This window comes from Ambystoma mexicanum, chromosome 11, assembly GCF_040938575.1.
Source record: "Ambystoma mexicanum isolate Mex_15411 chromosome 11, UKY_AmexF1_1, whole genome shotgun sequence".
NCBI classification, from domain to species: domain Eukaryota; kingdom Metazoa; phylum Chordata; class Amphibia; order Caudata; family Ambystomatidae; genus Ambystoma; species Ambystoma mexicanum.
In genome coordinates, this window is record NC_090934.1 from 940,967,275 (window position 1) to 940,994,865 (window position 27,591).

Here is a 27,591-nt window from a genome sequence, read left to right on the forward strand (position 1 = left end):
GAGGAGTGAACACTTTTGAAAATGTACATTATCACACGGCCAAATACATTTGATAGCAAACCTAGTTCTGTAGCTTGCTGGTTGCATGCATCTTGCAACTGGTGTTCAACACGTGAGCAAATCCCATACTCCTTGACATATCTGATCGCTGCAAACTACAATATTCCACATAGTTTGCTAGTTCTCAGACTGCTATGCCATCCACTCTACTTAGTGTATTACTTTCCTTCCTCTTCTATAATGAATACATAAAGCTAAGGTTTACACAAAGTAGAGATCAAAGGTTCCATCCAGTGAGTACATGCACAGATCTAATGCACTGCCATACACTGTAGTTGGCCTACAGAGATCGCTTTGCTCTATGATTATGATTGCATTATGTATTAGCACCTGCAGAAGAGAGCTAGCCAAACTGTTTTCAGAGCCTTTTAATCATATCTATTTATTTGTGTCCATTCATGCAGCTAAACATTTACATTTTATAGACACTCATCCAGGGCTAGCAAAGTCTTTTTGCCCACTTGCATAGTTGAGCAGATTTTATGAAGGGCGAGCACCGTTTTCAGGGCAGGGTGCGAAATTGAGGGGAGCTGGGAGCTATTTAGCTCCTGATTGTTGCCCATAATAGCCTGGTTAGATTGGCACCAACAACAACTAGGAGCTACATTTGGCTCTCCCAGCCAATTGATGCTGAACAAACATGTAATTAGCAAACTCTGCTAATCAATTTGGGAAAATGAATTTATGCCTTGATTATTCCTGTTCAAACCAGAAGTACCCATGGGTGAGGACGAAGGCCAAGTGATTACAATAGAGCTAGAATCAGCAATAGTGAGAGAAGACAAGAGTAATTTTACATCGGTGGGTGATGAAGGAATACATTGGAGGACAGTAATAGCTCTTTATGAGGGACACAGAATGACTGATTTGACAGATGAAGACTTGTTTACAGATGATGACTCAGATGATGAAGTAATGTTTTACATAAGTCTCATTTATGAACTTAAAATTGAAAACAAAGAAGTGCCTCAGAGAATGGCATTGGTAAAACAGATACTAGACTTCATTACGAGTTGGGTGGTATCGCCCAGCTGAATTACTGTTACTACCACTTGGTCCGCCGGAATTACCACCGGTTTACTAGTGGTGGTGGCAGTGTAATTTCCCATTATTTTTAGTCCTTTGGAGTCAATGGGGCTTTTTTTGGCAGAATTACCGCAGTGGGAAATTCTGCCACTGAAATTCTACATATTCTGCCGATTTATCAGCAGGGAGTGGCAGCATTTACCTACAGGATTTTCCTGGGGGTAAATCTTCGTCTCATAATTTGGCATAGCGGTAAAATTAGTGGAAACTTACCACCAATTTTACTGCTTACCACCATACTCTTAATGGGGCCCACTGTACGTCCTACAGGATTTGGCACAAGTATCAAGCATATTGTGGACCAGCAGTCCATATGATGTTGGTCTATTAAAAGGAGTAGTGGCAGTCAAAATTACATTGAAGCCAGGAGCAATTTTCTCGGGGTGAGACAGTATTCCATGTAAAAAAAATCAGATGAAGGTATTTATGACAGCATTGCTGCTCTAGTGCGACAAGGGATGTTGGTGCCTTCAGAATCCCCATGTGTACCCACTAAAAAGCAATGGGGTGGTCGTGGAGAGGTATTCAGGAACTACGCCCCTTGAACAATATTGTTCATGCAGAGTTCCCATTGGTTCTGAACCCAGCCACAATATTGTGTAATATTCGGTCAAAATCTAATTATTTCACAGTGACTGAATTAAATAATGCCTTCTTTTTGATCCCCCTCCATGAAGACTCCCAAGACTTGACCCACTTTTCCTATCACGGGACCAAGTTGAAACATACTCGTTTACCTCAGAGGTACTGCGAGTCCCCCTCAATCTTCAACCGGATCCTCCAGATGGACCTAGGAAACATACATCTTGACAGCACAGTGATACACTATGTTGACAACACTTTGGTGTGCAGTGAGACAGAGGAATAGTGCAGGAGAGACTCAGTACAGCTGATGGCTGTCTTGTCAGAGAAGGGGTACAAGGTAGACAAATACAAAATGCAATTTTGTCAGGAAGAGGTAATATATATATATATATATATATATATACGTCGGCTAATATCCCAAGAAGGAAGAAAGGTGACCCCTGAGATAGCAGAGGCGATTATGAAAACAGCCAGACCAAACACAGTGAGTAAATTGTAGCAATGTTTGGGCCTTTGCAGTTACTGCAGGACATGGGTCTTTTAAGACAGTACATAAGTCAGACCACTTTTAAAAGAACTCAAGGAAGCACAGGAGGACAACAGTGACATAGCCTGGGCAAGTGAAATGATAGATGCCTTTGAGGAATTAAAAAGGGCAATAAGCACAGCACCTGTGCTAGGGATCCCTGATTGCAATGCAGAATTATTCCTATTCTCCCATTCGAACTGAGTAGTAATGATAGCAGTCCTCACGCATAAGACTACCATGGGACACCAACCATTTGTATTCTACAGTGGGATCTTAGATCCAGTGATGAGAGGCAATTATCCATGTGAACGAGCATTGGAGGCAGCAACCTTTGCAATCGAGAAATCTGCTTGCATCACAATGGGTTGTGCAGTAACATTATATGTCGAGCATGCCCTGTTTGCTATTTTTGAAAAGCCTAAAAGCACATTGACCACACAGATAGCCTACAGTTATGAGGTAATTATATCAAACCCATGGATCAAAATTGTCAGATGCAGAGTAGTGAATCTAGACAGATTAATTGTAAAGCTAGTAAAAGGAGATCATGTGCATGATTGCATCAATATCATGATGAGATACCACACGTTACAACAAAATGCCCTAGTAAGAGGGGGCGACAGACAATCCTCTTTATTGACAGGTCCTCGTGAATTGATCAGAGCATGGGCGAAATGCACACTGGGACCGCAGTGGTAAAAGCAAGAATGAATGACAGCTTTGAGACAGTGGTATGTGTAAAATTGCCACTACATTTCTCAGCACAAGCAGCAGAAATGGTAGCACTCATTTTGGCACTTGAAACGCATGAAGACGATGCAGTAACGATGTATTCTGACTCTGACTATGTGATGTCAACAGTACACGCAGGATTGTCACGTTGGAAGAGGCGTGGCTTCTTACATGCAGACGGCACACCAGTGCAGCATGCGCTGCTATTGGACAGGCTCATAAACGCACTTCAACTCTCCTCATCCATCGCTGTGGTGAAGTGTGCACCACACAATAAAGGTACAGATTTAGTTTCCTGCAGCAACAAGTCTGCCGAATTGGAAGCAAAAAGAGCAGCATATTTTCCTAAAATATCTGAATTTGACACTGCACCAAATAAGTACACATGTCCATGAAACATGGTAATGAAGGAAGGCTTTAATAAATTACTGAGTCACAGGGAAGAGCACCACCAGAAGAACAAGAATTATGGAATCAAAGGGGGTGCTCGTTGTCCCCCACCAATGTGGTGACAGGACAGCACCGGGAAACCAGTAATACTCTTAGGATTACTTAAAGTAGCATTAGACCAATTGCATCATCCAGCGCAGACACAACACAATTATGTCTTGCAGTGTTTATCTCTGAAAGCTTTGTTAATAATTGTCAGAGCATGTTGCCAAATTAATTGTGAACTGTCTAACTTGCCAGCAGTTTACTGCTGGGCACACGCTGCAAACAGGGAGAGGAGCAATACCTTGTCCTACTGGAGTCTTCCAGTATTTGCATATAGACTATGTAGATTTGCTCCAAGTTTGTAACACCTGCAGATATATGCCAGAAGTCATATGTCCTCTATCCCCATGGATTGAAGCAGGTCCATGCACCCATCCTGACACCACATGTGCTACAAAGTTCCTCCAGGCAACTGCATGAGCTGCACAGGAAATTGCATGAGCTGCACACATAACTGCTGCACCCAAGCACCCTATGACACCCTAATCTATAAACTGTCCTGGATTACGGTCCCCGAGGGCATTCAACCTACCAGCGCGTTGAAGTCATACCAATGATGTATAGAGCGCTATATAAATGCCAAATAACATAACATAACGTATATGAGCTATGAAACACATGTGTATAGGCGTGTTATAAATGCCATATCATATCATATCCCTCCCAATGAGGGGAGTGTGTGAAGTGCTCAGGTCTGATAATGGACCACATTTTGTAAATGAAGTGTTTGAGCACATCACAATTATGTTGGGTATGAAGCATACATTCTCTTCTGCTTGCCACCCACAAGCAAACGGTATTTGCGAGTGCCTCAACAGCCTCCTCAAGGAGCACATTGCCAAACTAAAAGTGACCCTGAAAAAAAGATGGCTTCATTGCCTACCATTAGCCCTATTTGCATTATGTAATCAGCACGGCTCAGACCATCACCTCACTCCCCTTGAGTTGGTGATTGGATGCCGTATGTGTGCACCTCTTGCTACGCTCACTTGAGCACAAAATGATGCCCATGGTGTTTCAAATGCATTGGGAATTGAAAGGCATGATTATTTGACTGCTATGACAGCGAGGTTTACTTTTATATCTCGACAGCTTCGAGCACGGCAGGGAAGGTTGAAGAAGACAATGAACAAATTGATGTTACAACAGTTCTGAAACCGCTTGCTCTATACCGAGGGGACAAAATCTTCTGCAGATGATTTACCCTTCGCTGGAACAAGTCGCAGTTTGAAGGACTTTTCATCATGGAAGAAGTGACACCAACAGCTGCAAAGGTGCAAGGAAGACGGGCGTGGCTGCACCTCAGTGATGTCAAACCCTACCAAGGAGAGACCCCCTGCCACAACCCCCTAAATCTGAAGATGAAGAAGAGATGAGATGAGTGCAGACAAGATCAGTAACCAGAACCATAAAGAGACAGTATTTCTTTTCATTATATACAGCAACAGAGGAGAAGTAGTGGACATGTTTTCCAACCATACCTGCATGAGACAATGAGAAGAACTAACGAAAAAAAGGGGAAAAATAAATGCACTAAATGCTTCCTCTAATAATTATATTTTCTATGGCCTTATTTTATTTAGTAGACATGTTTCCTGCTCTAGGATTGAGAAATATAACCCTTGATGTTCTTTTGGTAAACTTCAAGATGTATTTTTATTTTTGAAAGGATTTTTCTTGCTGTATTGACACAATTGTTCCTGTGAACACTGACCTTTTGAAGAAACAGAAAGAAACCTTTGTGAGGGCAAGGGAAAATGTGACTTTTTAATTTTGTTAGATTGCATGTAGACGTAATAACGCTCATAGTTATTTGCAAAGAGTTGATACATTGCCAATAATGCTCATAGATAATTTTTTTTTTCTTAATGCAGCCCCTGTTTTATTATTCTCATATCATGAAAAGTATTTGTCCTTTATAATGTATCCAAACCAATATACAGCAATATAACTCATGTGACCACGACAAATGAAATGGTAACCAAAGAATTTCCTGTAGTCACCATACAGATAAAAAAATGTAAACGAAGTGTGATGGATGACTTCAAGCACATGAACTCATATATAACCAATTCCACTCGAATCACTAATAATTTGTGGTACCAGCACATGAGCCGTGTGGGGAGGGAGACCTCTGAAGAGAGATGTTATGTATGCTACCTTGTCCCATACTCCATGAACCCTTCCAGAGTGTTTTTAGCAACAGGCGTCCCCACAGACATAGCACACTGCCTGGCACATCTTGTAAAATGTATGACGACAGGGCAATTTCAGGGTGCAAAAGGCTCTATGCAAAAGAAGATTCCCCGCGTGTAGATAATTTTATAAAGGATGTGTCAAGGATAAGAAATGTTTAAAAAAAACATGAGGTAATACGTTACATATTATCAGGCATGAGAAGAGGAGATAACAAATTCTTGAATTGTACTGACAAAATAGGAAGAGAAATTACTGGATGGTGGAAAAGGGGCCAGTTACAAATAGTAGGACAGATTCTTACCCCGTAAGGCTGGACCAACGCACTGATTGGTTGTAAGGCAGAGATACCTATAGAGCAACCACGGGTGATTGTCAACAAGGTAGACAAAGAATGCCTCCAAACATTAACTAAATACACGAGAATGCTAACGTGGGTAGAGAATGAAGCAGGCCCGTTGCACATACTCCCCTTGATTAATGCCCCTCTATGCATGAGAAATACATGCACAATAAAAAGTATGGGGAAATAAAGGGTGCAAAAAGACTTAAGACTTCCCCGGAATTAAGGTAGGCACGGCAGTATTAATGGATTACTATTGGTCCTGTGGTTCAAGAGCCTACATGAAGCTCCTTCCGAATTAGGGAGGTCTATGTTCCATAGTAACAGTAAGGACACAAGCTCTAGTAGTATCCCAGAGCAAAGTACAAATTGGTGACTTCCCCCGAATGGATGCACACGTAAGAAAGAAAAGTCCCTTAACGTCACACGCAGGAGACGAGAGAACTATATTTCCATTAAATCAGAAGTGGCATTTGACGTACCAGATCAACACAAATTGTTCATTAGAGCAACAACGTTCTTTACATATCTCTTTGTTCCTGGGCTGAAAACCAGCACAAACGCCAAATGGTTGCTCAGAGCTGTTGCAGACGATAAATACAACTGTGAAGGATTTTAATGCCATAAAGGAAGAGTTGAGAGCATTGCGGCTCATGAATCTCCAGAATGGGTATGTCCTCCATTTGATAACAGTCTTTGAAGTTGGCGGGCATGCAGAAATTGGGCCATCCTGGTGCACTTACTACCCTCCCACGATGGAGAAAGTGGAACCCTCAAAGAGGCCATTGCCACCTTAAGAGACTTACACACAAGGATGGTGGAGGAGGTGGGTGAGCCTGAATATGACTGGTTAAGCTAACTGTTCTCATGGATATCCATCTGGCTGGCTAATGCATTCTAAATATTAATAGCAATAGCAGTATTGATACTACTGGCTTTAAGCGTTCTAAGAATGGCAATAAGTGGTTGTAAAAAGGCTGCCAAAGGAGCAGTTGGAATGGAAATAGTGAAAGACCTGAATGCTCCTGCACACGAGCATACCCAAACAGACAACCTATTCATGCCCAAGTGAAGGAAAACCCCATTACACCTACAGGATCAACATTTATTTATCCTCAGGACCCTTGCAATTACATTGGGTTGTGGGTTTTCTGCATTTTCAATGGGGAGTGCTGCCAAATGACCTAGAGTGTGGACTAACAAATAAGATGTGCAAGCAACCTGAGGGGGTGACTAAAATATGGACTCCCAAGGTACCTTATGTGGGGGAGAGCACTGAAGGGGGTGTGTGGTTGAGGACTTGAAAAGGGGGGGGAAGGTTGACAGGCAGATGAATACGTAATTCATAGCTACTGCCCCTCCCTCAACCCAATATCGCACTGGTGAAAAACGATACTCATTAAGGTGACCATACCACCCTTATCCCAGCCAGGTGCAGCAGGAAACTGACTTAATATAACTAAAGGTGGTGAGAACGAACAAACTTAGTGAGATAACATCCATGCATGCAATAGACACGAAGCAAATATGCACTCACCATGAAGAAACACGGACACTAGGTCAAATATGCATTTTAGACATGAAGAATATCAACTGCAACCATAAAGACATGAAGAACATAACATAAGCAATGTATAAATTGAATGCAACATGAGCTACCTACGTAAATAGCTCACTAACATAGAAACGTGACAGTCCTGAGCAGCCGTCTTTTTCAAAATGGAAGCAGCAGCATGCATTGAAATGAATGAAAGGCCTTGAGGCTTCAGGAAAACTCAAACTGCTGGATTTACTGAAATACAGACCCGTGCGTGGCACATACAGCAGCTGCGCTGACCCAGCTAAGGCTACTGAGAAATTAGGGATGGTCTGGATGGCTCAAGAGAACACAAGATAATAATTCCCAAGGCAAAAGACATATTTTCTTAAGATGTATTAAAGAACCAGCCTTTGAAAGCCAGCTGCAGAATAATTAGAAGCTAAAACCTTCATAAGTAACGGATCCACTAAGTCCCTAGTGGCTAAGAAAGTAATAACACTTGCACGTATATCAGCTAAAATCCCAATAAATGTAGGGTGAAATAATTCAAAATGCGGTCCTCTCACAAGTGACCCATAATTCAAGAACACTGTCTATTCATTAGCCCTGGACACAGATAGGGCACCTACCTCGACTCCCCACATATTCTCAGAAATGAGGTGCCTTACATGGTTAACTATAAAGAAGTTGCTCTGGCTCATGGCTAGGAATAAGAGATAATATATTTTCTAATTGAAAGGAAACCAGTTCCTGGGCCTCTCTCCCCCTAACTCCTGTCTGGTTCTTGTGCTGACGACCTGTCAATTGCCCAAGGTTGGCCGGCAAGACGCCAACCAATGAAAACCCTCATTGCTAGGCCGCCCAGTACATGTTGCACTAACCAATCATATATTGTCGAGATTACATGTATTCACCATTATCAATTTAGAGGTGGTCTCAGGTGGAGCCATCAGATATGTAACGCCCAATTAGAAAATTAACCCCTCCACAATACATATATAGTACATTTCCTTAACCAATCACTTCACTCCATATGTTTTTATAACTCAAATTGTAGTATGAGGTCACTAGGGGTGTGTTTTTGATTCATAACTCGTTGTTTTGCATGAGAGCGCTGAGAAATACGAAAATTCAATGCTTGTATGCTGTCCCTGCTTTATGTTGGATTGTTAATAAAGCAGGTTTTGCCTTTCACTTTGACTATTTCCGTCATTGAGTGCAGGATTTCCCGGCCTCTCTCTCGTCTGCTTAAACAGGGGTTTTCCAGACCATCTTAACACTATGGTCATCCCAAGTTGGATGGGTATGCCCAGATGTGGGTCCCGTACCTGCTGAGCATGGAGACCCAAGCTACCCCTCACGGATGGTGCCCAATGAGGCAGAAACATGTCTGGGGATACTTGTGGCCTTCGTGCAGAAGGGATGTGAACAAGCAGTTTTAGCTGGACAGCCAGTTTTGGGATGGGACCAAGCCTGATTTGCATATGATATGATATGGCATTTATAACGCGCCTATGACCACAAAAATGATGGGTGGAAGGTTTCGAATGAATATGAACCACTGGCAATTGCTCTGGGCAACCTTCCACACCACCAATTTTTAGCCCGTCTGCGCCATTGCAAAAGGGGTCCAGCCATGTGCAAATCAGTCAGGTGCCGCCACCAATGGTAGCAGCCCAGCCCGAACTCCTAGGCCAGGTCCACTCTGCACAGAAAGCCAAGCAACCACAGACATATTTCGGCCTTGTTGGACCTCCTCAGTGAGGTGCACCCTGGTTCCCTATGGCGCAGTGAGCAAGGGACCCACGTCTGGGCATACCCTCTCTCACATGGAGAGACAAACTGTGACCACAAAAGTGATGGGTGGAAGGTTTCGAATGAATCTGAACCACTGGCCATTGCTCTGGGCAACCTTCCACAGCACCGTTTTTTAGCCCGTCTGCGCCATTGCAAAAGGGGTCCAGCCATGTGCAAATCAGTCAGCTGCCGCCACCAATGGTAGCAGCCCAGCCCGAACTGCAAGGCCAGGTCCCCTCTGCACAGAAAACCAAGCAACCCCAGACATGTTTCGGCCTTGTTGGACCTCCTCATTGAGGTGCAGCCTGGTTCCCTATGGCGCAGCGAGCAAGGGACCCACGTCTGGGCATACCGTCTCTCACATGGAGAGACAAACTGTGACCACAAAAGTGATGGGTGGAAGGTTTCGAAATGAATCTGAGCCACTGGCAATTGCTCTGGGCAACCTTCCACACCACCGTTTTTTAGCCCGTCTGCGCCATTGCAAAAGGGGTCCAGCCATGTGCAAATCAGTCAGCTGCCGCCACCAATGGAAGCAGCCCAGCCCGAACTACTAGGCCAGGTCCCCTCTGCACAGAAAACCAAGCAACCCCAGACATGTTTCGGCCTTGTTGGGTCCCGTGCCTGCTGGGCCTAGAGACCCAAGCTACTCCTCACCGATGAGCCCCAACAAGGGCGAAACATGTTTGGGGATGCTTGTGGTCTCGTGCAGAAGGGATGTATCTTAGCAGTTCGGGCTGGACTGCCCCTTTTGGGGTCGGGCCAAGCCTGATTTGCATATGGTCTTTCCCCTTCTGTAATGGCTTGGCAGGTGAAGAACGGTGGTCTGGAGGGTTGCCTCGAGCAATGCCAGTGGTTAAGATTCAGTCTAAACCTTCCAGCCATCACCTCTTTGTTTTTGCTTTGTCACCCCGAGTGGGACGGGTATGCCCAGACGTGGGTCCCGGGCCTGCTAGGCCTAGAGACCCAAACTACTCCTCACTGATGAGCCCCAACAAGGGCGAAACATGTTTGGGGAGGCTTGTGGTCCCGTGCAGAAGGGATGTAGCCTAGCAGTTCGGGCTGGACTGCCCCTTTTGGGGTGGGGCCAAGCCTGATTTGCATATGGTCTTTCCCCTTCTGTAATGGCTTGGCAGGTGAAGAACAGTGGTCTGGAGGGTTGCCCCGAGCAATGCCAGTGGTTAAGATTCAGTCTAAACCTTGCAGCCATCACCTCTTTGTTTTTGATTTATAACGCACCTATACACAAGTGTTTCATGGTCATGGTCATGTGGTCTTTCTACTTTTTTAATGGCTTAGCAGATGAAGAACGATGGCCTGGAGAGTTGTCCAGAGCAATGTCAGAGGTTAAGATTCATTCTAAACCTTCCAGCCATCACCACTTTTGTTGTGAGAAACAATAACTACAAGCAGGTTTCCCCATCAAACATTTTCTTTCCCTGTAGCTCCATAAGTCTTCGTGGTATAGTTATAAAGCTGACATGAGATTGGTTTAGCCTCCCATTAAAACATATCTATATCAACTATAGCTGGGAAGCTCTGTGTTCAAGTGGCAAAATTGCAAACTATGATTAATCCCAGCTTCACCACCAGGGCAAATCATTCAATCTTACTTTGTTTAATCTGCCAACATTTAAAGTCCCTAAAAGTGATTCTGTTGGCACTGTACACTATCCAAAAAAGACTCTTCATGGTTTACTAGACTACGGTTATGGCTTGTGGGTCATAAAAAGGTCTTTGTAGCAATAATTTTCAAATGTGTGGGTCGCCCTGATGATCTTGGTTACAAGTGCTGTGGCTAAATATTGGGAAGAATTTCAGTATATGAAAACTGATAGGAACATGCCTGCGGCCTTTAATGGCTAAAGAGAGGAAATTGGCTCGTGTTATACTTTGAAAAGAGAGCAATGGAAAAATATATTACACAGCAGCAAAATATAGAACAGCGCGCTTTAGACAATGAACTCATAAATGCAATAATGAAAGTAATTGTTTTCAATATTTTTTTTCTTCCCTTTTTCTTCTTATTACTTTTAAATACATCAATGATAAGTCAAAACAAGCTGTTGTTTATATTGTCATGATTTTACAATGTTGGGGCAGGATAGTGGTGCAAGGCTTGTTGTATGAGGGCACATTGTAGTGTATTTACCTAGGCACTATATCGTCCGCACGTGGGGCCTCAGGTTCGGCCTTATAGTTAATTGTGTGCACTGAGAGAAGAGGGGCTGTGTTATTGTGTGCATTGCACAATGATCTGTGTGCTTATGGGGCATGTTTAAAGAGTTGGATCTGGGCACAAAGAATCGTGAACATATATGGAGGATAAGTGCTGAGGGGTTGCTGCGCGCAGAGGCTCAAGTACACAGGGTTGCATGCACACACAGACTGTGCACATGGGAAGGGTTTATGGTGATACAATCGAATCTATTTGGTCGATTTTCTTTTTTTGACAGGTTTATTTTGCTGCATACATATGTGGGGGAGAAGCCCATAACCCCCCCTCCCACCCTACAATAATTTCCCCAAACCCACCCCCACATATATATGAGGCAACATTCGTCTAAAAATGTGCAACAAACTCTCCTGCCACCAAATAGGCTGCTCAGTAATCTGCCAATACCCATGGGAAGTGGGCTGTATCCCCAAAAGCGTGTGTTCACAAGGGACCATGTGTTCAGGAATAATTCTTGCAAAGTGATGATTGTGTAACAGACTATGTGCATGGGACGAGTGTCACCACGGCGACTTGTGTGCACTGGAGGCGGACTGTGCAGCAAGGGTATCCTAATGCAGGCGATGCGTGCGTCACAAATGGGCATGCCTGTTAGGGGGGCGGAAGGGCTCTGTAGAGTGGACTGATGTGTGCACACACAGGGGTGATCGCAGGTGAAGCACACATGGTGCATCACAGTGGATTTCGTGTTCGAGGGAGGCTTGGGAAGCTGCGTAGGAGTGTGTGCAAATGCGGCAGTGTGTACTCGGGTTATTATTGTGCCGGAGGAGGTGCTTGTACTGTGCGTTCACGTGTGGTCTAAGTACACACGGTGCGACTGTGTACTCATTAGGGGAACATGTGCGCGCGGAGCCTTGTGTACATTTGGATGCATGTGGGAAGGGGAGATGTATGCACAGTTCAATGATTCAATACAAGGTTTAATCTACCGAGGGGCTGTGAACAAATACGTATGTGATGATCTCTCGAGTAATACGTGCAATTACAACCGATAGCCATTAAAGACCGTAAACATGATCCCAAGGTTGCATATACTGGGGGACTGTGAACAAAGATGTATGTGATGATCGCACGAGGGGTGTGTGCATTCAGGGTTGTATGCAACAAAAAAAATGATTGGGCAAGAGTTTGTGGAGAATGGGTTTAAGTGCACACGGGCGTTTACTAACATGAATGATGACGTATAAATGCTACGTAGGCGGGTTAGTGTGTATGCAGGGCTGGAGTCGAGAGTTATGGGTTATGGGAAGCGATGTAAGCCGTATAGATTTGTGCAAAGCGGTGTTTGCTATCTGTTTCAATGTGCTGTGTGTAGCAGGCTTAGCACACCCATGTGAAAGTGTACATGGGGTTCTACGTACGGGAAGTTTTATTGCCCTAGGGGCTATTGTGCACATGAGATGGGCGGAGGTGCAGCTGAGGGTTGTGTGCACAGAGTGATGTGAGGGCAGGAGTTCTGTGCCCACTGTCCACGGGAGCACATAAGGTGCGTGCAAGGGGCTGTAGGGTAGGCACAGACAACTCTCACACAGTGTAACGGATTGGGAGGGTCGGGTCTCTCCTACCTGCAGACGCGTTACTGTTCCGGGCGCTGCTTACAATAGGTGCCGCTACCCCCCTCCGCATCCCTCAGCATCCTCCAGATCCAGAGCAGCTGAGCGCACTCACAAACCACTGCGCGCGCCCGAAGGGGTGGCTGTAGCGCACAGCAGGCGGCGCGCGCTCACAAACCACTGCGCGCGCCCAAAGAGGTGGCTGTAGCGCACAGCAGGCGGCGCGCGCTCACCGCTGGCAGAGCACGGAGGCCAGGCGGAGCAGGCGCGCTACTTTTTTTTTACCATCACAATAGGATGGGAGAAGAGCGCGTGCCCGCGGGATCTCCCTGACGCCAGAGTTCACGGGCTTTTCGGTGGCGCCCCTCTTTCTCCCATGATACATGCCCGGCCCAAAATGGCACAAGCACGCTGGGAATTTGAGTTCGTTATTGAAGCGGAGAGTTGCAGTGTCGTCATAGCCCGCCCTCTAGTGTCCCATTAAGATAACTGCGCAACAGTCAGGGATTTGTTGGTGTGTTGAACGGTGTATTCATTTCGACGGCATACAGTTAACGATCTTGAAAGAGACATGCACATATCCTATTGTAATCAACGTTCACTACAGGAGATGATGTGGAACGTTTGTTCCTAGAGGCTATGCCTGACTTTCATATGGGCGTCTAAAGTATGACGCACATGCGCACTACACATGGGACAGCTCTTTTCAGAACTATATCAACGCATTTCCTGCAGCGGGGAATTAGCTCAGATGGTAGAGCGCTCGCTTAGCATGCGAGAGGTAGCGGGATCGATGCCCGCATTCTCCAAAAGTTTTTGCCTTTTAATGGATTTATTTGGAATGTTACATTTCGATAAAAAAAAGAAACACCAGACGACTTTTTCATTAACTCTGCAAGCAAAACCTTTTGAAACGCTCCTATGCGTGAAACGACATCATACACAAACTCTACTGACATATCGGCGTTGTTCATTTCAGTATTTATTCATCTATTTCCAAAAACATGTTTTATGAATAAGCCAGTGGAAGTAAGCGGGACACAGAGCATAAACTCCCCTTTCTAGCCATTCGTAGTACACGCCTTTTAACTCGCTCCTGCCCAGTAGTTACAAGACACCAAGATGGAAAAAACCGTCCAGTAGTTACAAGACACCACGATGGAAAAAACCGTTTTTATCTTGGCACACAAGTATCTTATCTTGACACCAAACATTTCATGAAATTAATCTAGCTTCCCTCCATTGTGTTTGTGTATATATCTGATATATATAATTCAGCTCTGAATCTACGGAGGGGAATTAGCTCAGATGGTAGAGCGCTCGCTTAGCATGCGAGAGGTAGCGGGATCGATGCCCGCATTCTCCAATTATTTTCTTTAAATAATTTAAACGCCCTATTGTGAGAAATATCATAAGCCGAGATAAAAGCAAAGCGCTTTTATTATATTTACAAAAATGGGTTTATGAATAATCCACTGGGAGTCGTTCAGATAAATAAGGGGTGTGCTAAGTGCAATGCAATAACTAAACACTCCGTTTTCTGCTTACCCTACGTAGTACTGCTGTTGTAGAGTCGCCAATTAATAGGCGTCAGTCAGTTAAGATTACAACTCATTGCCATGGAAAAAAACACTTTTCAAAAGACTATTTCTTTTAGCTATGTTGACTAATTGGCACCAAATATTTCCCAGAATTTGTTTGGGGCATATCATTTTTCCCCCACTTTGGTGCAGATCGGGGCAACGTTATAGGGAGATCCCAAAGTGCGTTGTGTGTGTTTACGTTATTTCTCAAATAAAAGACTCAACACATTGTGCTTGTCAGCATTTATTCAGTTTATCACACATTATGGAGTTGCAGGTCTTGGGTAGAGCAGCAAAGAGGTTCTTACATTAATGGTGCAATGGAGAGCAGACTCTGGCACAGAGCAGAGCACCTCTCCGTGCCCTCGCTCGCTCCAATGTGCCCTCGCTCTCTGCACGTGTGCTTTCTCCACTTTCTCGTCTCGATCAAGTTCCCGTGAGATGAGGAGCTTGCACAAGTTAAAACACCACATGCGCGTTTGTGTTAGAAGGGCCATAGGATTTTGTTTGTGTGCATAAAAGAAAACCCGCTGAACACGTTTACCAAATGTGCTCATACGCATTTGAGCACGTTGTGCCTGCTAGAATTATAGTAAAAATAAAGGAGCCTCACACAGCAACTTGGTGTAGCATCGGTTTATTCAGGAACATATCTACCACTCCACAATGGCAACGAGAGGCTGGAATAGAGAACCCTGCACACCAGTTCGTCATGAAGAGTGCGCAGCCAATTACCAGCACACACATCCAGGGGTGCAGGGTATGCTGGGGCTCTCTGCCTAGGTTTGGGGCTAATGCTCGCCCCTCCCCCAGCACAAGAGCACAACATGGGGCTACAAGTGATGCCGCCCATTTGGTCAGTGTTAAAAGATTTGTATATTTAAAGGGCATATGTTATGTTAACGGTACTTATATAGCGCACCTTCACCAAAGGAATTGGTCCCCAGGCGCTCTGGAGGATCTGTAAATGAGAAGGTGGGATGGGTTAGTAAGGTGAAGAGGGAGTAGGATAGTGAGAGGAGTGGTGTACTGTTGGCAGCATCAACTCGGTAGACACCGGGTGCTGAGCTTTGGTGCGAGTATTGGATCGGTGTCAGTCCGTGTGTGCTGTTGGTGCGACTTATGTGTTGTTGCAGTGTGGTGAAGTGCGTGCAGCTTGTTGTGTGAGAGATGGTTGTGTGAGTTTATTAAGTGTGCAGAGTTTGAGTTTATATTGGTTAGTGGGTTATGTGACATTTAACGTGCAAGCATTCACAGTTCTATCTAAGTGTAGCACGTGCTGGCCTACACAATTCAGTCTGAGTGTGGCACTCACCAATCTTCACAATATTATCCACATACCGCTCAGGCCAATGTTCATAATTCTATCTAAGTGTGGGACATTTTAGCATTCTCATTTCTTTTTAAGTGTTGTGCTTGGTAATCTTCATAATTCCGTCTAAGTGTGGCAAACGTTAACATTCACAATCCTGTCTAGATGCGACGCAAGCCCAAGTCAGGAATTACGTCTAAGTGTGGCACATGTAACATTCACAATCCTGTCTAGATACGGCGCAGGCTGATGGTCTCAATTCTAAGTGTGGCACATGCTAACATTTAATTCCATCTAGGTGTGGCATATGCTAACATTCACAATCCTGTCTAGATACGGAGCAGGCTAATGTTCTCAATCATACGTGTGGCATATGCTAACATTCTCATTTCCTTTTAAGTGTTGTGCTTGGTAATCTTCATAATTCCGTCTAAGTGTGGCACAAGCTAACATTCACAATCCTGTCTAGATGCGACGCAGGCCCAAGTTAGGAATTACGTCTAAGTATGGCACATGCTAACATTCACAATCCTGTCTAGATACGGCGCAAGCTGATGGTCTCAATTCTAAGTGTGACACATGCTAACATTCAAGTTCCATCTATGTGTGGCATATGCTAACATTCACAATCCTGTCTAGATACGGAGCAGGCTAATGTTCCCAATTCTAAGTGTGGCATATGCTAACATTCTCATTTCCTTTTAAGTGTTGTGCATTGTGCATTAAATCCTCTGAGCAATCCAAAAAGGGAACATATCTCCCAGGCCAGGAAAAACGCCCACTGGCTGCCAATAAAAGAACGCATACGCTTCAAATCCATGACCATCACCCACAGATGCCTCTCTGCAGACGCCACGCACTATCTATCCGAAAGGATCACCCTCAATGCTTCCACCAGACCGATTAGATCTCACCTGACAAACCAGACAGTTGTACCCACATTCAAAAGATGCAAAGCTGGAGGCTCTAGCATCCAACACCTGGCACCCAAAAACTGGAACGCCCTTCCTACTGCACTAAGGAATGAAAAGTCATACCCTGCCATCCGCAAACTGCTAAAAACCACGCTATTCAACTAAAACTACACCCACACTCCCCATATGCACACACTCTGCTCGACGCTTATTCCTGCAGGGGAGCGTCTATGTGATGCATCGCCTAAACGCACTGACACTTGTTAACTTCTGTATGTACTGAATGCAAACTAGGTGCATCTATGTTGTGTATCGGTTATTTGCGCTGACCTCTTATAATTTCCGTATGCTCCGAATGTAAATCTTCAAATACCTACCCGTTGTATACTAAGCAATTATGCATGACATGTACAAAGTAAGCCTACCTTTCAGAGCCACGATGCCCCCGGGCAGCTGTGCGATATACAAATAAAATAAATAAATAAATAAACCCCCATCAGTAATTTTCCACCTACATGATCAGCATGCAGACTGAACAACCAGGTGCGGATGAGCTTGTCTTGATACCAGCTTCCCACCAATTAAAAATGTCATCCATCATCGCCTTGATGGTCCAGTGTCAATTAGGCCTTTGAAATTGGCCTTGAGTCTGTACTATTCTGTGAGAATTTTTAAGGAGTGTGGGTACTATCCGGCTTCCGTGCGTAGGTGTGATCTTCTCTTTCGTCCAACTTTCTTCCAACACGTTACTGGACAGCATGAATTGAGCCTTTTTGTGTATTTGATTTTATTCTCCAATAGTCCTCTGATGTCTTTTGTTTTTTACTTGACCTTTCTGTACAGGAGCTTCTGTTCTTTCACGCTTATTGTATCTAATGTCAGCCAACTCCTAGTTTGATAAGACCATGGTTTTCTTGGCTCAGTGAACTCCTTACCTGTAATGGATTCTGTTAAATTCAATAGCTTTTTATAACTGCGATACTGAATTGAGACCTTCTTGCGTTGTTCAGTACTGCTTTATACGAAGTGGGAACTTTCATTCTTCACTTATTCCATATGTATCTCTGAGGTATATAGGTATATGTTGGCGCTTGCCGCGGTCTGATCTATTTAAGCATGTGGCTAGCTTCATGATTGCTTTGCTGCTTGCTTTGCATTGCATCTGTACACGTTTAAACTAACTAGGTTTCTTCATCAGGTTTACGGCATAAGTCTCTTCATCTTGATCCCAAGATGTCACTTATCCTTGGTACTTCTTTGTTCTTTATAAATCGTCTGCCTCTCTGGTCTGGTTATCTTTCTATATGGGTGTCGATTCAACTTTGTATGATGTCACCATTCATCCTGATCATTCAGTTTCTTTGTTTCATCAGGAATCTCGTTCAAATGGCCATCATATTGTCTTGGATGTAAGTATGGATTCCTCAATGAGTACTTTACCTCCCATATTCTCTTAGGTATAGGTATTCTTATGGGTACTGCACAGATCCCTCGCTCTTCTCTTTGCTGGTTTAACTGTTCAGTATACGTCACATATTTTGGCTCATACTCTTCAGGTAATGTAGGCGGGGCAGGTGGAGTGGGGGTACTTGACTCCTCCTCTACACTCCGGCTGACTACTCACCTGATTTAGATGTATCTCAGAACCGTCTAACATCCAGAAACAGACATGAAGATGGGGGTGCTGTTGCACGGCTGGGAAATGGCCGCCGCCTGAAAGTGCTCTGACACAGGAATCCAATATCCTGCCTATAATTATGCTTCGCCGGGGACCTTCCTTGATGAACAGCGACAGTTGTGGATTGGAGGCAGCTGGGGAGCGGAGCCAAGATCCTGGTCCTCCTACATAAAAGTCTGGATCTAACTGGGTCGGATGTACATTGTGCACTGAACAACGTACTTCTGACCCAGTTAGATCCAGACTTTTACATAATACCGGTCATAGCAAACAACTAACAATCTTTCGCAATCTCCCATAATGTTTGGACACTCAATTCATAACTCATCAACTCTTTCGTTATCGTTCACACATCCCACACACCGCAAGATGAATAGTGTATCTCAGTTACCACTAGTGCTCAATCAGCTGGACCTCCATTAGGACTCTTGAACATTACACTAAGTGCAATGAACACAGCATTAATTTCACTGTCAAGCGGGGGCAGGGTGCTGTTGCACGGCTGAGAACTGGCCGCTGCCTGAAAGTGCTCCGACACAGGCATCCAATATCCTGCCTATAATTCTGCTTTGCCGGGGACCTACCTTGATGAACGGCGACAGTTGGGGACTCGAAGCAGCTGGGGAGCGGAGTTCAGATCCTGGTCCTCCTACAGCCTGCTGTCTGGTGAAGTTTGTGACTGGCCTCCTGGGTGTGCAGCTGTTGCCTTTGCTGCAGGGGCAGGAGTCCCATGCTCCCATCCTGATACGTTTGCCGGCCAGCTTTGCCCATTGCATTGTGGAATCACCCCCGGGACTTTCCTTCAACAAGCCGTCCTCGCTGAGTGCGGAGGTTGCCTGGCCGCCCACACTGACACGACCGAGGGCCTCGCCACGAGTCCCTCCTTGCAGCTGCTCAGGCATCAGGCATCACCACTAGTTGCGGCGGATCATTCCCCGCTGTGCTCCTCCCCGCATCCGGGGGTGGGACCCCCCGGTGTGCAGAGCGGGTGCAGTAGGAACATTGGGGGCTGATCCCCAGCACCATGCCAGCTGCGGCTACATCCTGAGCCCCTCCTGGGCTAATCTACGAGAAATGGCCAATCCCGGGTCGGAGGGAGTGCTGGCCTGGTGCGGCCACTCACTGCCACAGGGATCTCTGCCTTGCTGCTTTGCCCAAAGAGCCTTGTCACCCAGACCACATAGCCCGACTGCAGCATCACTCAGGAGACGCTCACTGCAGCACCTTGCACCCTGGAGCTACCGGTGCCCGGATCGACATCCTTCTTCTACAATCTACGCATCCAGATGAGGCCCCCTCCATGAATGCGTACCCAACCATCTGGAATAATACATTTTTGGCCCACATTAGGTCCCCAGCGTGGGCTTGGCTCCCGGCGGACCTGGCCACCTGAGGTCACCCCAGATCTGCAAAATACGGCTTGCTGTTAGTATCTGGGTGGAGATTTGAACCTCTCTTAAACACCTTACTACATACTGACACCTCTGTAGCCGCGCTGTCACTGGGGTGTCATCTGCTGGGGGCCAGAGTGCGGGAGGCACAACAACGACCCCTTAGAATCACCACCCTTCCCCGCCTGATGTGGATCCGGCTTGCCGTTACCCCAACTGGCCCTTGTGGCCCTACGCCCCAGCTACTTACTAGCGTGCGAGGTGCCCCTTTGGGAGCTCCTCTCTTCAGTGGAGCCCTGGGTTTTACTTCTGGAATGGCTGGACCGCCTTGGCCCCCTTATTGACAACCTGGCGCACTCCGGCACTTTGCCGGCGCGACACTGACTGAGTGAGGGAGTTCTGAACTTGGTGTGCTGAATCGTGGGCAGTGCCTCCCCTTAATCGACCACTTACGAGGAGGCAGATATACTAAACTTCAGGAGGATGTGGTGAAGCACCTATCGCCAGAGCAGTTGTAAACTCACCTGGAAAGCCAATAGGCCCATCAACATCCAGCTGTCAATAAACTTGCAGACTTGTGCACAGGGGCCTAACGTGGGAAATCCCAAGCGACAGGTGAAACTGGGCCAATTTTCTAGATAAAACCAGTCCCCCCCCACCTCCTGCTGACCTTCCAGGGTGTTCACAATTGGACGTCTCCACACTCAGTCACTGTTGGCCCTAAAGGGTAGTACTGACAGTCTGGGGGCGAAAATAGACATGCTTACCTGTAAGGTAGACATTTCTGCGGTCCAGATCGACAAATTATGTGGACAAATGTCAGAAGCGCAACAAAAAATCAGTGATGGGGAGGACAAGATAGGAACTCTCCAGCGAGAGGTAGCATACCTTCAGCAGAACAGTAAGAAAGTGATGGCCAAGAATGACGATCTGGAGGGGAGGTCCAGGAGTAACAATATATGGATAACAGGGATACCCAAGTCCACCTCCATTGACAACATGGAGACATTCATAGAAAAACTGCTGCTGGAAATCCTTGACATCCCACCAGTCACACACATCTATATGGTTGAGCGGGCGCATAGATCCCTGGCAGTGAAACCCATTTCGGGGACCCCAGAAAGGGCGATTATAGCCTGCATCTTATCGCGACAGAGATATTTTGCTTCGCAACGCCAGAGAGAAGAAAGAACTCCGTTGGGGTTCAGCTACGGTCCGTCTCTTCCCCGACTTCAGTCGGCAAGTACAGGACCACAGAAAGACTTTCTAAGAGGCCAAGACTATTCTGAGGAAATAATAGGTCCGATACTCTATGCTGTTCCCGGCCAAGCTTAGGGTGGTACTGGATGGCAAGGTGACATTTTTTACATCCCAGCAGGCCGCAGAACGCTTTGCAAGCAACATCCCTGCTGCAGCAGAGTCGCCCCACAGGGCAATGTGAGGTTTACGTCATTTGACACCTTCTCAGTGGTTCCCCCCAATTGAACCCACCTTCAGGATGCATACCTGGAGGGTGTAATCAAGAGGATAAGTGGTCCTGGGCCTCCCTTGCGGGGCTATGGCAAAGCACCATATGATATGACAAGCCTGTGTGATACAGAGCGTCCCCAGCTGTCACAAACCCCTGTGCCTGGCGGCAACCCCACTCAGTTGTCATTTATGGTTTATGTTACAAGTCTTGTGATTTTCTTTCTCAAGGTTTAGGGTATGGGTAGGGTGGGGGTGGGGTATCGGGTGCCGGTAAGTTGTAGTTTCTGGCATGGGTGGGTGGATACTGGGGAAACGTTGATTTACTAGGAGGGTTTCCAGTTTCTGTTAGGGGTGTTAGAATGTGCCAATCAACGACCTATACCTATAAAGGTTGTACTACTGAGTGGTGGACCTTGCTCCTTCACAATGCAGAGTATCCCGCACACACAGGTGACAAATGTGATTATATAATAGGAAAATTACACAATTTACAATATGTGTCCCCCTGAAGCACCACATGCTAGCCATGTAGCCCTGACAGTATTAACCTAGAACATACATGGATTCACGAATGCGAAAAAGTGCGACTTGTTGCAAATTTTGCCAAAAATCATGGGACAAACATTCTATGCCTTCAGGAGACTCACCTTGTACGCGAAGATAAACTTCCTAACCTGGCGGGGTGGGAGGTCCACAGATGTGGCTCACCCTATTTGACGTATTCCTGTGGTGTCGCCACATATATCCACCAATCTCTGAAATTCAAACTTCATACTAAAATTGGGGATGAGGAGGGCCGAGATCTAATGCTAGCGGGGGAGATAGCGGGTTGGAGGGTTCTTGTTATCAATGTCTATGCCCCGAACAATGACGACCCAAGTTTTTTCCAGCGCTGTGCTGCATACCTACACACATGTCCAAACTATGAAATACTCTGGGTGGGTGACTTCAATTTAGCCCTTTCCCAAGACCTCGATAGGTCCTTCCTAACTCAACACCGTCTCTCGAAAGCAGCCCAGAAATGGGCAGTCATAGCCGAGTACCACGATTTGCACAACCCCTGGAGAATAATGCATCCCACATCCAGGGAATACTCCTACTACTCGGGGGTGCACAGCAGCTCCTCCAGGACCGACTATGGCATGGTGTCACCTGGCCTCGCCCACGACATCAGAGATGCCCGCATTCTCCCCCGCTACTTGTCTGACCAGTCCCCTGTGTTGGTGGAGATCCAAAGCCCCACGTGCCCTCCCAGACACATGCAATGGCGCTTCAGGGCTCGTGCCCTGGAGGACACTGCTTTCCGTGAAGAGATTAGGCGTGACATCGAGACAATCTTTGAAGTAAACACAGGCTCGGTATCAGATCCTGCAGTGGTGTGGAAAACATTTAAAGTGTTCATTTTGGGATGTTGTATTGCAAAGGAGGGGTGTCCTGAGCTCTATACGGAAATCCATCTCCTCCCTTGAGCAAGAGATTAAGCTCCTATAGTCACAACAGTGTCAGCAGGACTCCCGGGAGGTGTGATCACAACTCCAAACAGCTAGGGCTGAGTTGTCTCTTCTTAAGGATAGGGAGGAGTGTTACTTGGGCAACACTATGGCGGCTGCCATGTATGCCGAGGGTGACCGTCTGAGCCAGACTATGGCCTGGGCGATCAAATGCAAACGTCAGCTGGAATCTATACTTGGAATAGAGAATCAGGAGGGTAACCTTGCCAGAGATAATGAAGAAATCAATTATGTGTTCCAGAATTATTATGAGACACTTTATACCTCACAGACCGGGGCTAGTCATGAGTCCATTTCACATTACTTATATAGGGTGGCCCTGGGCTGGCTGACCCCGGCGCTAGGGATGGCACTGAATGGAAAGCTATCCCCACCCTCCCCAACGGTAAGGCATCAAGTCTGGACGGAATTACAGCCGAGCGCTATAAGGCGTATGTCGATTTGTTGATTCCCCAGATGCGCGTTATGTACGAGGCCACCAGGTCAAGTGGTGCTCTCCTGGAGTGCACTAGGACCGCCCTCATTACAGTCCTGTTGAAGCCTTCTAAAGAACCAAGTAAATGCGCCTTCTACAGGCCGTTTTCATTGATCAACACTGACAATAAAATGTTTGCGAAGATCCTTGCAGATAGGCTCTTGCCTCATATGCCGGCACTGATCCTCCCCGACCAGGCGGGCTTTGTCCCAGGACTCTCTACTCAGAATAATCTAAGCCACCTCTTCTCTCTCATGGACAATGGTTTTTTTTTTTATAACACATTTTATTGCATTTTGTGCGATAATACAAAAACATACAAAACGTAACCATATAACTTTGCATACAAAAGGCAGAGTAGTACAATCTGATATGATCTCGATATAAGCAGACACAGTTGTTGTGAGAAATAGATGCAAACAAGTCAGCAAATGGCCGTTTACGGATTAGTCTTTCTCAAGCAGCCTCAAAAGTGACGTTATCGTTTGTGGCCAGAATTGCGCAACAAAGCTTGTTGTCCATTCTGGATCTGAGTTATAATGTCGGATCCCATTTACCTCAGATTCTATCTGCTTTGCCAAGCCTCTAGCTTGGTAGACTCTGCGTTCCATTAGGATATTGGCATCCACATCTGACATCCATTGGTCATATTTCAGGGTAACTTCTGAGCCCCACAATTGCGCAATGTTCCTTTTGGCAATTCCTGTTGCTGACGAGAGAAGAAGCTTTTCAAAGCTAGACATGTCTACTGCATCTTCAATACCCAAAAGGAGGAGTTTAGGGTCTGGGTGGATCGGACGGCACATTACTTTAGTGAGTCTTTCGCTACACTTATGCCAGAAGTGTTGTATACGTGTACATTGCCAGAGGATATGATAGAAGGTCCCTTCTTCCTGTTTGCAGCGTAGGCATTTGGGGTCGGTCGTTTTGCCCCAATTATACAAAGCCACTCGGGGATAATATATCCTGTGAAGAATCTTCAATTGAACGAGTCTGATTCTTGCGGAGATGGCAGAGTCTCTAGGATACATCAGAGTCGAGATCCAGTCTTCAGGTAATATTGGGCCCACATCGCATTACCATTTCATCTTCAGGTTCAGCAGCTCTTTTGTGGCAAATGAGGAGATAGCGTTGTACATAGTAGACGTGACCTTGTTATTCACACTGTCTATGACTATATTCCTTTCCATAGGCGTACATTCCGGCATGTCCGCCATTTGGGCCCTATGTATGGTGAGGGCATGTTGTAAGTGTCCATAGTGGAGGTGTTCGGTGTCCGGGAGACCATATGATGCCACGAGCTCGGGGAACTGTATCAACTGATCGTTCACGAATACCTGCTGAATGGTCAGTATGCCAGCTGTTACCCAGTTTGGCCATTTCGGGAGATTGCTGAGGCTCGAGAGGTGAGCATTGTTCCAGATGGGTTGGACTGGGGTAATTTTGTTGTCCCATCCTAAGTGTTTGTGTACTTCCTTCCACACCAGGGCTGTATGTGCCACTATTGTGCGTTCAGGAGGGCGAGTCTGTTTACAGTAGAGACTTTCAATCGGGGACATGCCGTATCGTGCAGCTAATTCAACTTTTATATGGGGAATGGACGCGTCTCCGTGCAATACATCATTGACTGTCGCCATCTGTGTCGCCCAGTAGTAGATCTGGATGTTTGGAAGTCCTATTCCCCCCTCCCAGACTGAGCGTTGGAGAGTTTTGAGGGCAATGCTCGGGTGTTTTCCACCCCAAAGTAGTTTACATGCAGTGGGAGGGGGGTACTATTGACCTACCCTTCCCTATATTTCCCCCCTTGCGTTACTTAAGTAACAAATACCTTAGCTCCCCCAGTCATTCGCGCTCTTTCTCAGCCAACACTGCCTCCTCCCAGGCTGACGTTCCTTTTATTGGCATCCAGACTCTGCACACCCCCCGGAGGCTTTCCCCCCTTCTAGCATACTCATCCGGGTGCAAGTCATATATATACATCCCATATCTCCCTCCAGGTCCACCCATACCGCCGTGTACCACTCTAGTTCCTGGGGCTCCTTGATTGTGGTATGATATAACCTGTCCTCTATATACCCGTAATAATATTTGGGCACCATTCTATACTTGGATTCTGAAGCCTCTCCAGTTTGTACGTGTGCTTCCTGTTGCGCCCGTGTCCTTCCTCCGGCTTTGCCCATTGTCACCATCATCATTGTTCCATTGGGGACTACATTTGCGCAGCATCGAAGACCCAACTGGCACACACAAAAAATCACAAGTAAAAACACGATTAGGGGCATTAGTAGTTTCACAGCGAGCCCCATGTAGGAAGGTACCCAGGAAAAAAGGTTTTCGAACCACGTGCTTGGGTCGGTGCCACCTTCCGTCTTCATTCGTTCCCTTAGGTTGTGCACTGCAGCGATGACGTGAAAAAAGTGTTCCATTATCAGCATCTTCAGAAGGTACTTACGATTTTTCGGCAAACACCTCCATCATCACTGTCAACAGGTCTAGGACATACCTGTTTTGCATTGTCATGAGTCTCAGTGCCCTTAGTTCCACCTTGATCACATTGAACCCTTCTTCAGTGTCGTTGGCCAATTGAATCAGCTCCCACCGCGTGATCTGCAGCCATTTTGCATTTGCTCGGGCCTGAATGCTTGGAATGAGGGAGGCGAAGAAGCTTTCCGCTGAGCTGAATAACCTGTACCTGTCTGGGATCTGTGCCAAAAGTTCTGAGGAGGCCTTTGAGATATAGTTTGATGACCTCTGTTTTCTGGACATGATTCCGTCGGCGTTTCCTTCTGATAGGGCGTAAAGTGGTGCCTCTTCAGTGGGTGAGGCGGCGGTTGTAGCTTGGGTCGTTTTCCGGCCCCCTTGGCCGAGGTAGCTCTCCGGTATTACCATTAAGGCTGAGTGCAGTGTCGCCAGGGAACACGTGCCCCTCCGTGATGGTGGGAGATGCATGTATGCCTGCTTGCCACAGACCCAGTAAGTGTCCATCAGGGCTGCTGTTTCTTTCTTCATATCTGGGATCATTAGGCTCTTGCTGCAGTTTGTGTTTCTTCCCATGTCGATTTTCCCTTCTCCCAGGAAGCAAAGTTCATTTGAGATTTCTTTCTGTAGTTTCAATGCTTTTTCTATAGCGCTCACCTAGGTCAATTTTGCCACATGTTCTGACCACACTCCGGCACACGTCTTTGCAATCCATTGTAGTTTTTCGGTAGGCAGCCCTCGCAGTGCTTTAGCTTTGCACGCTCCCACATCATCTTTCCATTTGTTTTCTGAAAATAGTGTTCCTTTTATTACTAAGAATGGTTCTTTTAAGCATACCACTCCTTTTGCTCTTGAGTAGCACGCTTTCTCGTTCTGCAGCATTTCAAAAGATACCGTGTGTGCCTGGAAGGTGTTCTTAATTCTGCACAGAGTGAGATGGAGGAGACACTGGGCGTCTGCAAGAGGCAATTCTTGCGGCATTAAAACTTTAGGTGTGCCTAAGGCATGGGGGATCAGGGAGCACATGTAGCAGCTTTCATTAGTTGTTCGTTTGGCTGTGGAGCTCATGTCTGCATACCATTTATTCGACTGGTGTGGGTGCCTGGGATCCTCTATTGTGTCTAGTCCCAGGCCATAGTATTCTTCATATTTCTTCCTAACTATTTCCCTCTTCCTCCTGTTTTTAAGGAATGTTTTAGCATGCCTGGCTGCGTGCAATAGGGACTCCCTCTCTCCGGCCCCCTCCTTCTCCCATTCCTCATACAGAGTAATACATTTGTTAGCCATTTTAATATTCTCTTTCATTCTCTCTGTGGCGTAGTCATTTACTCTGGGAGGACTGATTGTCATTGTGGGCGGGGTAGCAGTGGTGCCATATAACCATGATATAACATATGGGTGTCAATCATTTAGTTCACTTACACTAAAATTTGTAGTATGGCTTTGGGGCTTCAAATGGGTGGTCGTCTTGTTGTTAGTATCATTCTGATGTTTTGCCTCATCTGGATGTGGGCCATACCCCCATAGCAGCTGAAAGCCATCCCATATTAAATAGTTACCCTCCTTAAACGGTTTGCTTACATTTTCCATGTTAGTTCCATTACCTCCCCCCTCATTTATCTCAATG

At 46.1% G+C, this 27,591-nt stretch overlaps 1 protein-coding gene, 2 non-coding genes and 1 pseudogene across 7 annotated transcripts in view; 2 read left to right on the forward strand and 2 right to left on the reverse strand.

The window, feature by feature from the left end:
* The window catches only part of LOC138503953 (uncharacterized), an 863,233-nt gene extending 849,744 nt beyond the window's left edge, over window positions 1–13,489 (reverse strand). For 4 of the 5 annotated variants that reach the window (XM_069624084.1, XM_069624081.1, XM_069624082.1 and 1 more), the window contains exon 1: window positions 13,165–13,488. The gene's annotated coding sequence lies outside the window, so the exon portion shown is untranslated. Of the gene's footprint in view, window positions 1–13,164 lie in introns of all 5 variants that reach the window. The other variant, XM_069624086.1, reaches the window with a different exon arrangement.
* LOC138505077 (eukaryotic translation initiation factor 3 subunit F pseudogene) overlaps window positions 1–24,703 on the reverse strand; it is a 30,343-nt pseudogene extending 5,640 nt beyond the window's left edge.
* On the forward strand, window positions 13,889–13,961 carry TRNAA-AGC (transfer RNA alanine (anticodon AGC)). Its single transcript has one exon. It is a non-coding gene; the product is annotated as a tRNA-Ala (tRNA).
* Window positions 14,446–14,518, forward strand: TRNAA-AGC (transfer RNA alanine (anticodon AGC)). Its single transcript has one exon. It is a non-coding gene; the product is annotated as a tRNA-Ala (tRNA).
* Window positions 24,704–27,591: the final 2,888 nt, after the last annotated feature.